The sequence below is a fragment of the Furipterus horrens genome, unplaced genomic scaffold (genome assembly GCF_987537825.1).
Source record: "Furipterus horrens unplaced genomic scaffold, mFurHor1.1.pri manual_scaffold_10, whole genome shotgun sequence".
Taxonomy (NCBI): Eukaryota; Metazoa; Chordata; class Mammalia; order Chiroptera; family Furipteridae; genus Furipterus; species Furipterus horrens.
This window is the reverse complement of record NW_028327180.1, coordinates 70610110-70623851: the sequence shown is the minus strand read 5'-3', so window position 1 is coordinate 70623851 and position 13742 is coordinate 70610110. Positions and strand designations below refer to the sequence as shown.

The window sequence follows — 13742 nt, the reverse complement described above, 5'->3', positions numbered from 1 at the left end:
GGCTGAGTAAGACAAAGATAGGAGGGAGCTCAAGGATTTGATATTTGTGGTGCTTTGAATTTATATGAAAAGCATAGTTTTTTGTTTTACATATATAAAAAAGACTTATAAGTACAAAAACCTTAAAAATAATCATACTTTTCAACTTAATTTCTCCTTTATGAACTCATGCTACAAAAAACTCTTAAATATGGAAAATACTTATATAGAAAGATATTTTCTACAGAATTATTTATAATAGAAAAATACATAAACATCTTTATAATTGTAGATTTTTACTATGAAGTATTTAGCTAATAAAACAGTAGTTATGAAGAATTATTTGACATGCAGAAATTCTGAGACTAAATAAGGAAAAATTTCAGAATATAATCATATCTATAGAGTATTATCTTTACCAAATAAGAAGGCCTAAAGTTTTGAAAACATATGCTAAAATCATATCAATATTTATTTACAGATTCATAGGGCTTTGGATGTTTCCTTCTTGTTTATAATTTTTTTGTATTTCCTATAAGTCTAACTTTAAAATACAAAAGGATATTGTAAAATCTTTAGAAATAAAAGAACATATATTTGAATTAAATACTACCAAGCTTAAACTATTTTAAATATACATATATTAAATATTTGAATATCAAAATGAATGCATAACATTTAAAAATATTGATTGTATATTAAACTACAATGACAATCTCAAAATTTTTTAAGTATTGAAATATATCTTCCCTAGATATAACATAATAAGATTAGAAATAACAAAAGGATTACAAAAATAATAATACCTACTTGAAAATTAAAATCAACTTTCAGAATGTCTTAAAAGAAAATCTAAATTAAAATTACAAGCTCTTCGGAAATTATTTAAAATAGAAACACTACACGCAAGAACTTTTAGGCTATTATCAAGTGATACTCAATAGAAAATTTATAGCTTTTTATGTATTTTCTACAAAATGAGAAAGAATAAAAATAAATCCACTAGATTTTAGTGCAAGGAAGTACCAGAAGAACATAACAAACTCAAAGAAAGAAGACTGGAACAAAGCCAAAAAGAAATGATCATTTAAAACCTCAAATTTACAAAGAAGCTAGAAATGGTTCAATAAATAAAAATAATATAAGAAAAAATGTTTAAAACCATAAAGCTTGTTTGACACCAAAAGTTTGGCAAATCTGACCAAGAAAAAATGAAAAATTACAAAAATAAACCACATTGGAAATAAGATAAAGCACATAACCTCAGATACAGAGATTTTTTAAATTATAATATAGTATATACAACTTTTGCAAACACAGTTTTAAAATGGAATAAAATGAATATTTTCTAGGGGAAAAAATGACCCAGACTCATCACAAAAGAAGTAAAAAGGCCGAATAGACTAATAACTAGAGAAGAAATTAAAAACGTATTGTGATAACTTCCTTTTAAAAATAACACCAGACCCGAACAGTTTCAAAAGGTATTTCATTCATAACAGAGTTTTTCCTTTCTTAAAATAATGTTTTGGAGCTTAGAAAAATATGGAAAATATGAAACCAAACTCTACCTATGAATGCATGTACACAAAAGCACTCTATGCCAATTTCCCTTATGAATAGAAATTTTTTTAAAAGCTAAGTAAGATATTAGCGTTTCAAATGGAGAAGGTCATTTAAAGAAAAAGGTGTATCACCATTATATAAAGTTTATGCCAAAATGAGTCAACCTTAGGAAATATAAATATCTTTTACTTGCTGTGCTCTATCTACCAGAAGCCTATAAGTGTAAATGTCTTTATTCAGTAGTCAGGTGGTAGAATTATTTCCTTTGAAGAAAACTAAATATAAGGCTGCATATTGTCATTACTGCCATTCAATATGGATTGTAGGTAGTAGCCATGTAACAAGACATTTGTAAAAGAAGAGGCAATCCTACAATTATTTCATATATTTTGACCAAGAAATGAAAAATTGATGAGTCTCTTCTATAGATTCAGACAGGAACTTCTCCATTTTATCACAACAAAATTTATAAACTTATATGTAGAGGTGCCCATACGTTCTAATTTATTTCCTGTCCCAATAAAAGATGGGTCTCCATCAAAGATCATTCCCTTCCACTCAGGTTTTGGGTGTCATGCCTTCCCTCCTCTCAAGAACTTTGCTTACCCATTTTTTTCTTCTCTTTCTCCTGAATCTTTGATTTCTTAATTTCTTCTGCATTGATCACTCATTTCAGCAGACAAAGCTGCTCTGATACCTAAAATCTTCTGAAAACAAAACATCATTTCTCGACTTCCCTTTTCCTACCAATCCATTTCTTCATTCCTTTTGCAACAAAACTTCTTTAAGGGGTTAACTGTCTACTCTAGCTGTCTCCACTCCTCATCTTCTGTTATTGTTCCACCCATCCTAACCTGGATTTCACCCCAAGCTGTCTTTTACCCCCTGGCTTTCCTTGCAGCTGTTTTTGTTAAGGTCATCAACTATACCTCCTTTTCCCCAATCCCTTAGCAGCTCTTGATTAAAATCTTGACAGAGCTTTCTTCTTAAAACTCCATCCTGACTTCTGGCCAAGTTGGAGGCCTAGACAAACATGCTGCATCTCCCTCCACAACTAAGAAGGAATACAACTACCTCAAAACTAGAGACAACCAGAAGTTCCAGAAAATTGAGCTGCATGGAAGTCCAACAAACAAAGTAGAAATATTCATCCAGACAGGTAGAAGTGGCGGAGCGGGGGCAGAGAGGACACAGTGTGGTGGCAGAAGCAGTGGTGGCAGCGGCAGGCTGCCAAAAAGCACAGTCACACATTTACAAAGTCAGGAAGGACACCTGGGGAACACTCCCAGCAACAGACCAGACTGCACAGCTCACTGTCCCAGCACCAGGGAAAATAGAGCCTCATTGCTTCTGACTGTGCAAACCAGTGAGGGTTGGGGTGGAGGAATAAACTGCTGGTCTCTCAGCAGAGTCCGCTTGTTTAAAGGTCCCCAGTCGTCCTAGAATGTCCACAGACCCACCCACTCTGGGAACAATGGCAAGGGAAACAGTTAGAGAGGTGCCATCCCACACAGAAGTGGAGAAGTGCCTGGAAAAGGGGCAAATGCTGAATAAGTGACATTGTTCCTTCTCACACCCCTCCCCACATACAGCGTCACAACGTAGTGAAACAGGTCACCCTGTACTGATGAGAAACCTAAGGTTTCACCCCTTACAATGTAACAGGATCAACAGCTCTACCAAAGACAGAGAGACAAATAAACACAAGAGCCTGTCAAGATGAGGAGACAGAGAAGCATGGCCCAAAAGGGGAAATGAATCAAAGTTCCAATGGGAGAACTAAGCAATGAGGAGATAGCCAACCTAACAGATCAAAACACTGGTGATAAAGATTCTCACTGGCTTGACAGATATGCTTAAGTACAGGAAATGCATAAGGGAAGAAGTGAAGGCTATGCTAAATGAAATGAAGGAAAATCCACACAAAACCTATGGTGAAGGGAATAAAACTGAAGTTCAAATCAATGATTTGGAACATAAGGAGGAAAACAACAGTCAACCAGTACAGAATGAGGAAACAAGAATTGAAAAAATGAGGAGAGGCTTAGGAACCTCTGAGACAACTTTAAACATGCCAACATCCAAACCATAGGGGTGCCAGAAGGAGAAAAGGAAGAGCAAGAAATTGAAAACTTATGTGAGAAAATAATGAAGGAAAACTTTCCAAATTTGGCAAAGGAAATAGACATACAAGTTCAGGAAGCACAGAGTCCCAAACAAGCTAGACCCAAAAAGGACCACACCAAGACACATCATAATTAAAAGGCCAAAGGTTAAAGATAGAGAGAATCTTAAAAGCAGCAAGAGAAAAGCAGAGAGTTACGTACAAAGGGGTGCCTAGAAGACTATCAGCTAATTTCTCAATAGGAACTTTGCAGGCAAGAAGGGACTGGCAAGAAGTATTCAAGGTGATAAAAAGCAAGGACTTACAACCAAGATTACTCTGTCCAGCAGAGCTATCATTTAGAATGGGAGGGCAGATAAAGTGCTTCCCAGACAAAGTAAAGCTTAAGGAACTCATCATCACCAAGCTATTATTATATGAAATGTCAAAGGGAACTTAAGAAAAAGAAGATCAAAATAATGAACATTAAAATGACAACAAATTCACAACTATCAACAACTGAACCTAAAAATTAAAACAAAATCCAACTAAGCAAATCAGAATAGGAACAGAATCATATGTATGGGGACCATGTGGAGGGTTATCAGCTGCGAGGGAGCAGGGGAAATGGTGCAGAGATTGAGAAGTATAATTGGTAAATAAGAAATAGACAGGTGGAAGTTAAGAATAATATAGGAAAGGATGAAGCCAAAGAACGTATATGCATGACCCCTGGACATGAATAAAGGGGGTTGGGATTGCCGGAGAGAAGAGGGGTACTGGGCAGAGGGGAGCAAAGGGAAAAAAATGGGAACTACTGTAACAACATAATCAATAAAATATACTTAAAAAAACACACACACAAAAAAATCCCTCCATCCTGTCTTAGCCTCTGTAACATCACTCTTTCCTGATAATCCTCCTCTTTCACCATCTCAGGCTCCTTTGCTTTCTCCTATTTCTATATTACGCTGTAGTTTGCTATCTCTTCCTCCTGCAACTGACATCTAAATGTCACATTGACTCTATTTGGTAGTAGGTTTAGTAGGTTTTTCTTTCTTCTGTAATTATATTTTCCCCCTCCATTATCTCATCTGGTCCTTTAGTTTTAAATTTTATCTACATGCTTCTGAATTCCAAGTTTCTATCTCTAGGATTGAATGTTCCCTGAGCTCCAGACTCATTTATGCAACTATTTCACATATTCATTTTCATGTCAATCACGTATTTCAAAATAAACACTTCCCAAATGAAATCCTTGATCCTCTTTCTCCCTTGACAAGTCACTATTCCCCAGTGTTTGTTATCTCAGTAAATAGCATTACCATCCACCCAGTTACTCAAGCCAAAAGCCTAATAACCCTCTCCATTAAAATGCATCAGTGAGTCTGATTCATTCTACTTCAATCTCAAATGCCTCCACCTCTCTCCATCCACTGCTGCTACACTTGTCAGGCCACCAACACCTCTCAACTCCTACATGGCAACCTCCTCCTACTTGTACTCTTGTTCTCTGGAAGTTTTCCCTCCCCACAGTCTGAGCAAATGCTTTAAAACATAAATCAGATTGTTTAACTGTTCTGACCCTTCAGTAGCTTCCAACTACACATAGAAGGACATTTGAATTTCTTGCCTTGGCCTAAAAAAATCCTCACATTATCTTGGTTTCTATCTATTGCTCTGAACTCCTACCTTATCCACTGCACTCTAGCTACCTGGATTCATATTCTGGCCCATTGAATGCCAAGCTCCTCTCAGCTTCAGGGCCTTTGTGGTTGCTGTTTTTGGCCTGGTAAGTTCTTCACACGGCTGAGTCCCTGGTCTTGAGCATCATCTCAGTGATACTTCTTAGCGTGCCCTTACTCTCCCTTTCTCTCTGTTACATCCTTCTCTTTTATTTCCTTCATAGTACTGAATTTATTGTGCCTATGCATTTGTTTCCTTGTTTTTGACTCAACTTCCTCCAGTGGAATGCAATCTCTGTGAACAGAGACCTGACATATATCCAACATCTGACACATAATAGCTGCTCAAAATGTATTTGTTTCATAAAATTTGAGCTGATAACTGGCCAATTATTAAAACTAATAAATAAGTTTTAAAAGGTGACCAGATACTATAGCAATAGTAGTGTTTAAACTTCAATAAACTTTAAACTTGAATAGCATTCCTTTTCACAATAGCAATTAGAAAATATAATAAAAATTTAAAATCTCATTCATAATGGCATAAAACCTTATTAAAATCCTATCAGTAAAAGTAACAAGAAATGCACAAGAACATGTTTAAGCAAAACTATATAACCCAACTGAAATATGTAAGAGAAAAGCTGAATAAGTAGACCAACATGTATTTCCATGTGATATTAAAAAAAACAATTTTATCAAAATAAATGAACAAATTCAACTTAAGCCTCAATAATAATCTTAAAAGGATTAAAAAGACTTTTAGTCAAATTCTAAAATTTATCTAGAAAAGAAAATAAATGACAATATCTAATAAAACTTTCTTAAAGAAAAGAATGTTGGGGGGAATATTTATTTTTTCTGGTATTTTAAAAATTAGAATTAACTTAAAATTTTTTTAAATGTAAAAATTGCATAGAAATGGTATGGAATTAGTTAAACTCAATGGAAAAAAATAGAAATCCTGGTATGTGAGATAATTTGTATTAAAATAACTATTATATTTCAAATCAAGAGTAATAAAATTCTATTTAATAAATGATGTTAAAAAATAGCTATCAAATTTTTAAATAAAATCTCTATCAAGCATTTTATAAAAATACAAATTCTTTATGGAGTCAAGAGCTAAGTATAAAGTATAAAACTAGAGAAATATTGGAAAATTATAATTTTCTTAAAATGTAGAGGTTATAAAAATGTAAAACCTCAGAAGGTATTAAATGAGCTGATAATTTAATTTCTCTTGATGAAAAATAAATCATAAACTAAGTTTAAAAAGAAGTAAAAGACCTGATGAAACTATTTGCAACATCTATAAAATACACAAAGTATTAATATCCAGCCTATATAAAGAATACCTATAATCAGTAAAAAAAACATAGTAGGATAATGGACAGAAATTACGAGTAGACAAGTCACAGAAACATTACAACTGGCTACTAAAAACATGAATACATGTGAATCTTAAAATAAATTATAGAGATGCAATTTTAAAACTTTGATATTGTTTTATCTATCATAATTCTGGCAAGAAACTGAAAAAAAAGGGGCTCCTCCAACTCAATAGCAAAACAAAACAAAAACAAAAGCAATCTGATTACAAAATGGACAAAGGAACTGAACAGACATTTTTCCGAAGAAGACATACAATGACCAACAGGTACATGAAGACATGCTCAACACCACTAATCATCAGGGAAATGCAAATCAAAGGCACAGTGATCTATCACCTCACACCTGTTAGAATGGCTGTCATCAAAAGGGCGGGAGATAAGTGCTGCGGAGGATGTGGAGAAAAGGAAACCCTTGCACACTGTTGGTGAGACAGTAAATTGGTAGACGTACCATATGATCCAGCAATGTCGCTTCTGAGAATGCTATTTTGAATTTTTTGAGGAACCTCTATACTGTTTTCCATAGTGGCTGTACTCTTTTAAATTCCCATCAACAGAGGAGTTATAGCTTTTCTTGGTCCCATCTGAGTGGTAAGAGTCAGGCTATATAACCTCTGCTTATTCATGTGTAGAATGGGAAGAATAATCTGTCCCTTACATTTACTGTGAGAACTAAATAGTAAAATAAGTAGAATTGCAAGCTCTGGCACACAGCACATCCTAGTAAGAGGACAAATTATTACTGATGGCAACAGTCATGGTGATGATAATGGTGGTGGTAACAGTGATAGCGCTGTTCACATTTGTTTGGCCAAGGACTTTGCTAAGTCCTTTCTATGCATCACTTTGTTACAGAAACAGGGGAGTCCAAAAACAAACACCCGAGTTTGCGGCTGGGAGATAGGGAACAGGAAGCTGCTTTCAGGATGCCCTTGCATGCCTGAAGCTAGTGGCTGGAAACATTGTTGCAAAGATCCGCTTTACTTCCAAGACTCAGGAAGATGGGAGGGATCTTGGACTGTGGGCTGGTACGGAAGAAGCAGACAGAGCCTACGTAGGGTTCTGTGAATGGTCAGGACTGTTTGCAACACCCACTGTGTGAGAGGACGCAGTGGGGGAGAGAGAGGAGGCAGGGAGGAAGAGGGAAGGAGCTGTGGACATTTTGGGCTGGCTCTGGCTCTAGGAGGCTCTCTCTCTCAGGCTCTCTCTGGCCCTCACGCCCTCACTCTCTGGCTCTTGTGGGCTCCCTCCATCTGGCTTGGAGAAGGGGTCTCCAGGCTGCTTTAAGGAGAGGCTCTTGCCAGACTGCTTGGAGAAGGAGAGGAGATCCATGCGGTTTGCAGGAAGAAGGCAGTTTACAAGGAGGCTGAGAATCCAGGCGGTCCTGCATTGAGAGCTGGAGGGCACCACAGCACAGAAAGGACCTCCCCAATCAGAACTGAGTGATTGGCAGCTACTGGTAAAGCTGAACTGTGTCTAGGAAGTAGGGAAACAGTGTTTCTGACTTTCCTAAGACTGGCCAGGTCTGGGAGGGGTAGGCAGGACTATGTGTAAATAAACAATTCATTTTCTTTTCACCAAACTCTGGTATTCAGAGTTATAATTCTGGCGGCGGGCAATCGGGCCCCTAACTAAACAGCCCGTGGGTTCTGTTTCAATGGAAGCAGCCCAGGGGTTCTGTTACAACTTCATTTTATACCTGTAATCACCTGAGGAGACACATACTGCAGTATATATTATAACATCCCAACTTTAAAGATGGGGAGACTGAAGTCTAATGAGGTTAAGTAACTACTGGAGATCATCATTTTGCAAATAATAGAGTCTGAGAGTGGAGCTAAAATTTGACCCACTCCAAAGTCCCCACTCTTAGACACCGTATCAGTCTTTGATCCAGGAGCCAGGAAGAGTGTCTTACCTCATTACCCGGAGAGAAAATTACCCAGACACATTCTGAACCTTGTTTCTTGAACTATGCTTGGTAGCCTGCTTGTACCAAATTTACCTTCAGAACTAGAACCAGAGAGTGGAGCCCTGAATTGTTTTTTTTTTTTTTTTTAACACATTTCTCATTTGACTCTAATGTACTCTGACTTCTGAGAACCACAGGTTAATCAATCAAATTATATAGAAGGAATATGGACTCTGCCTTGGCCAAATCTCACCCTCACGTGCTTTTTCTTTCTATCTGAATTGCTAACTGTCCATTTTTAGGATTTTTAAAAAATTTCTCTTCCACTGCCAAGCATAAGTCATAACTTCATACCATCCTCACCTTTTGCCCAAGGCACATTCCCGTGATGACTTGGGGTTACTCTTGTCCCTTATCTTATAGTCCACTGGAAGTCTAGACATGGTTAGCTTTATTATTTCTTTATTCTAAGTCATTAAAGAAACCACAGAGGACTGGGCCCTCTGGATGACTTTCTATAGCCCCATAGGCACATAAATTCTGGAGCAAGCTGGCTCCAGACCAAAGAACAGGGCTGCCTGTCTTTATCTCTACCTCCCAGGGTCCCTCCTCTCTTCTTTCCTCCCTCTTCCTCCTCGTCTTCCTTCTTCTTTTCTTGGGGAAAAGAGAGAGAGAGTAAATTCCTTATCGGCCTCTCCTTCTCTAGCCATAGTTTTTCTGTCCCTGGCACCTCATTTTTTTTTGGGCACCACACATTTATTCTTTAAAAATTTTCTCAACTTCCTAGTACAGAGGAAAGCAAAATACTAGCAGTCATCCTCGCAGCCTGTCTACATGAAGGTAGAAGGCTTCTACCGTGGGAAACCTGTCATGCATATTCTTTTGCTTGCTTTACTCTAGTTGTAGCAATTCTGGGTGATGTGTGTGTTTAGAAGCTCCATTGAAACACACCATCTATAATTTACAACAGGGTCCTTCTCGAGTTGCTGCCCTTGCATATCAGGTACGACAGAAAAATTATTTTTGCAGATCCCATCTTCCCTGGAGAATTTCACCTAGCAGGAGAAACAAACCCTCTCTCAATGCACCCAGCTTAGATCAAAAAGGAAACATAGGACAAAAGCCTTCTCAATGCCACTCAATCTTAGTCACGCTCTGGTCCTGGCTTATACTTGACGGTTGTTGATTTAAGTTACATTCTTCCTTTTCAAACATGCATATAGCAGGGTCAGCAAGCAATATGAGGTTTTTTTTCCCCCCTCTCCCCTCCAAAGTTTCCTGTTTATGGGCGCTCCACAGATGTTTTCTGTTTTCAGCAGCAATGCACCAACAAGTTAGTTCTGACAAAAAAGCAAACAGCTTGCCTAATGGCAATGCAGCTCTGATGGAAACTCTCCAGCTAGTCAAGGAGGGAATGTGGTTATTGTAAACATTTATTCATCACGCAGTAGGCCTCTTTAATCCCCTACCCTGCCTAACCCCACTCTGGCCTCTGACCAACCTGCCAGGACTTCAAAAGAAGAGAGGGGATGGGGAGCGTGGAGGAGGGGGAGCATGGGGGCCCTGAAGAGTACATCCCCTTTCCTTGGCTGGAGGAGCCCTCTGCCACCGTGGAGTTGAGAAGCTTGAGTTCATGCCTCTGGGGTTTGCAGTGAGCCCCTGGGCCAAAAACTGGGCTGAGGTTCGTTTCTCAAGAGTGAGCAGAGAGAGGGCGCATCTCTATGGGGCAGGTGGCTTGAGCATACAGTTGCCAGATTTAACAAATAAAAATACAGAAAACCCAGTTAAGTTTGCTTTTCAAATTATGTTTGAAATTATATCCTATACAACATTTGAGACATACAGTACTAATACAAAAAAGTTACTCATTGTTTATCAGAAATTCAAGTTTAACTAGTGTCAGGTAGCCTTGCTCTGAGAAATTATCCTGAGAACAGCCTAGGATTTCACACCTAGGAAAGGGAGGAAAAGGGGTTAGAGGTAAGAGGAAACTCCTGGACCAACTCCAGGGCCCATAGGAGCAAGGGAAAGGAGAAGGAGGAAGTGGGGAGGGGAAAAGGAAAAGGAGAAAAGAGGAAGGAAGGAGGAGTGGGGACTCCCTGACACCCATAAGGACTTGTAGGAACCACTTGCCTATGTGTCTGCCGTCCCCATACCTTTTGAAGCATTCATTTCGGTTAGGGTGAGTTTACCCATTAACACATTCAGCAGGTTATTTACATCTCCCTGCTTTTCCCCCACCAGGCCCGTCAATATGTGGTGCTATGTCCATCAACATTTCTTCTGGGAATGAGCGAAGTCCGTTTTTATTTCCCACAGGAGAGGCTGGCACCAGGTTAATTTGCATATGGTTCATTTGCATACATCAAAAGTCCAGCTGCTGCCATATTCTGACAGCTAGGTGTCCTGTATTTAATCTGAACCCCTCTATTGCAAGTCTTTTCTTTCTTTGACAAGTAAATCATGGGCCTCTTCTGGCTTATTTCTTCCAGGGATCATCGTTTCTTCCTGCAGCCTGACCTGCTGGGATTCACTTTTGGAAACTCTGAAAATGAAATATTCCTTCCCTCACTCCTTTCTCCTGAGGGTATCCAGGTGCACGGATCCAGTGAAATCTTTCCTTTCACTTTCTGTCAGTGAGTCCTCAGCATGGAGCTGGACTCTCCCAGTGGGCAAGTTCCTCTGCAGGGAAAGGAGAGGCAATTCTGAAGTTGTGTTAACTCCTCGAGTCCCCAGCATCCCATTTAGTAGGAGGTGGCCTCAGCACAGGAATGCTCTAAGTAGCAGTCAGCTTTGTCCAAGTACTTCAACTCAGCAACGTGCATATCTATGTGGATAGACTCTCAGCTAATCATTGACACGCTGTAAATAGCTGTTTTGCTTTATGTACAAATCAGATCATCACCAAGGGCCAAACTCACCAATGGTGTTGCCTTATTGCCAGCAACAAAACCAGTGTGCCTGCTGCCAGCCTAACACGTCAGCCTGGGAATGGGGCTGAAAACACCCAGTCCTCCAGGATGATTTTAGGTTCTTGGTGCACAGAACCCTAGGTGGAGGCTGAGAAGCCTGAATCCTGGATCCCTTCACCTCCATGCCAACCAGAGCGGTTCTGTTCTTAACTGTTTCATACTTAGGGTTTTCCCTGAGACTGTGCTTGAAGGAAAGGTTCTGTAGCTAAAAGCAAGCTTGGAAATGACTGATCTAGGATGAACTCTCATTTCCCTGGCAATACCTCTGCTTGAACAGTGTCCGTATTTCATCAGTGCTTTTCAAATCTCTTCGTCTGGCATTCCAGGCCTTCCAAGCACTGGTGCCATGTCCCTTGGTTCCCATCACCAACCTCCATATGCCTCTGTTCCCTTTCTAACAGATTGTTTGTTCCATAAATAGTCCACACTCCTTCACTCCTCTACTTCACTATTTGGAAAAACTCTTCTCATTTTTCCCAGCCTCATTCAAATCAGTCCTCCCTGGGGAAGTCCCCAGCTCCATCTTCCAGAGTTAGGAATAAGGTCTCCTTCACCCTTGCAGAGAGCTTTGTCTGTATCAGTACTATGAACATACTCTTCATTCATTATTTATTGACAACTCTCACCCTCGGTTAAGATCTTAGAGAGTAGGAAACTAGGTCTGTGTCCCTGAAAGCCAGGGCAGGATCTCAGGAGCCCCGCTGATGGACGTTCTCCAGGCCTGGGTTGTTCCTTTCCCTCATCTCTCCTCACCAAACTCCTCCCCTCTTCAGGACCTGGATTAGTAGCTTCCTCCAGGATGCCTTCCCCGACTCTATCTCTGTCCTCACCAAACATATTGTAAGTACTTTTATTAGAGTATCAAATCCCATTTGTATCATTTATTTAGATGCCTGCCTTTTTCCTACAAAGTGATATCTTTGAGGACAGAAACTGTCCTATTCATCTTTGTAAAAAGCCCAATGTCTCATGTTGAATTTGTATTTATTTTATTGATAAAATGAATGAATGAATGAATGAACAACTAAAAGAAAGACCAAATGAACAAAGTTCAACCCACCACTATTTCTTGTGCATTAATAGCTATGTTTATACCAGGTTAAGAATATGAACTCTGGAGTCTGCTTGAGTTTGAGGCTCAGCTTCTCTACTTCCTAGATGTGTAGCTTTGGGTGAATTAACCATGTTGTGGCCACTTTTTTATCAGTAAAATGAAGATAATTATTTCATTCTCCTCATAGGATAATTATGAGGATCAAGTTAGATAATCAAGGTAAAGTACTTATACCTAGTAAGCACAAAATAAATGTTAACTATGATGATGGTGATGGTGGTGGTTGTGGTGGTGATTCTCTAGTTAATCTAATTACAACCGAGAAGGCTGCTTTCTGCCATGTCATGCCACCATGTTGGTATGCATAACTGTCCTGGATGATACTCTTGAGAGTATCAATGATGCAAAAAAGAGAGGCAAATGCCAGGTTCTTATTAGGCCGTGCTCCAAAGTTATCTCTGGCTTCTAATTGTGATTATGAGACATGGTTACACTGGCGAATTTGAAATCACTGATGATCACAGAGCTGGAAAATTGTGTACCTCACAGGCAGGTTGAACAAGTGTGGAGTAATCAGCCCCAGATTTGATGTGCAGTTCAAAGACCCAGAAAAATGGCAGAAGAGCCTGTTTCCATCCCATCAGTTTGGTTTCATTGTTCTGACAACCTCAGCAGGCACCATGGACCATGAAGAAGGAAGAAAAGACACAGGAGGAAAAATCCTGGGATTCTTTTATTTTTCTAAGGATGTAATACATGCATGCAAATAAAGTGCCTCAATGGAGAGAGAGAGAGAGAGAGAGAGAGAGAGAGAGAGAGAGAGAGAGAGAGAGAGAGAGAGAGAGAGAGAGAGAAGGCTGCTGTCCTTTTCAAAAATACCCAATAATCAGTATGATAGATGTAGCAACATGAATCCATTTCCAGCATTTCTCCAACATGTACAACTAGCAGTGCATAGCTTATTGTTAAATGTGCTAAGCTATGTGTCCAGTTCCATCCAGGAACAAAAGTCAACGCTCTTATACAAAGGCTATAGCAATCCTCAAATCATGAGCAAATTGAAAATATATACAACA

At 38.9% G+C, this 13742-nt stretch overlaps 1 pseudogene; it reads left to right on the top strand.

The window, feature by feature from the left end:
• Nucleotides 1-13018: 13018 nt before the first annotated feature.
• LOC150000602 (small ribosomal subunit protein uS8 pseudogene) lies at nucleotides 13019-13436 on the top strand (annotated as a pseudogene).
• Nucleotides 13437-13742: the final 306 nt, after the last annotated feature.